Here is a 1,286-nt window from a genome sequence, read left to right as displayed (position 1 = left end):
TATATATATATATATATATATATATATATATATATAATATATATATATATATATATATATTATATATATATATATATATATATATATATATATATATATATTATAAAAACTATTAAGGGAAACCTTAAAATAGTGATAATAATTACTTTTATAGGTATACTATAATTGTAAATCCTTAGAAAGAATGTTCATAATCAACATGAAAGAATAGACGAAAGAATGTAAAAGTTACCCCTAGAAGATAGAAAACGTTTAGATTCCCTACAAAGTTCGGACTCGTAGTTGAGTAAAAGAAAACTTGAAATGGGTGTCTGTTTCATCTTTAGAATACAGTCAAATGAAATACGTATATAGTTAATACAGTACATATTTGTATAGTGCGTATAAAGAAGATAACATATATATGTATAAAAATCTATTAATATATCAATTCATTAGATGTAGTCAATAAATATGGTAAGGGATAGTAGTCCCATCGCGTGGATGTGATGCCAAGACCAGAAGTATCCATGGATGCTGCAGGTCTTGGCACTGCCCTTGGGATCGTTGCCTGGGCATCTGAGGAGACGGAGGCGGCTGTGGGGCGAAGGTAAGCCTATCCCTTTATAAAGCCATCACGGGAATTAATGACAATATATATATATACATATATATATATATATATATATATACATATATATATACATATATTTACATATATATATATATATATATATATATATATATATATATATATATATATATATATATACATATATATATGTATATATATGTATATATATATATATATATATATATTCATATATGTACATATATATATTATGTTTGAGACAGATGATTATTACTTTTTTATTATGAATGGCTATGACTTAATATAGCAATCTCAATACAATAATATTAACCATAGGGACATACTATCATAGTTCTCAATCAAAAAAATGTGAATAGTATTTTTTGTAGCATACACGACAACAAAACGGGAAAAAAACATATGCTGTATATATATCATCATTATTATCATTTTTATCAGATATGCTGATAGTACTGTTGGCTATTATGATTATATCAACAATACTAATACTATGATAGTCATAATTAGACACTATTACTTATCTATGGTTGTAGTGATGCTAGTAGGAGTAATAACAATACTATTGGTAATAATAATGATGATTGAAAGACTGTCATTATAATAGTAATGATAATGCTAGTAATAATGGCGTTGATGTCATTAACACTTATTAATATAATTATCGTTATTGTTACCAAAATTGTTATTATCAGAA

Source organism: Penaeus japonicus, unplaced genomic scaffold (assembly GCF_977035675.1).
Source record: "Penaeus japonicus unplaced genomic scaffold, GWHDUDI00000001_assembly GWHDUDI00000040, whole genome shotgun sequence".
NCBI classification, from domain to species: Eukaryota; Metazoa; Arthropoda; class Malacostraca; order Decapoda; family Penaeidae; genus Penaeus; species Penaeus japonicus.
The sequence above is the reverse complement of the archived record's forward strand: the minus strand, read 5'-3'. Positions refer to the sequence as shown.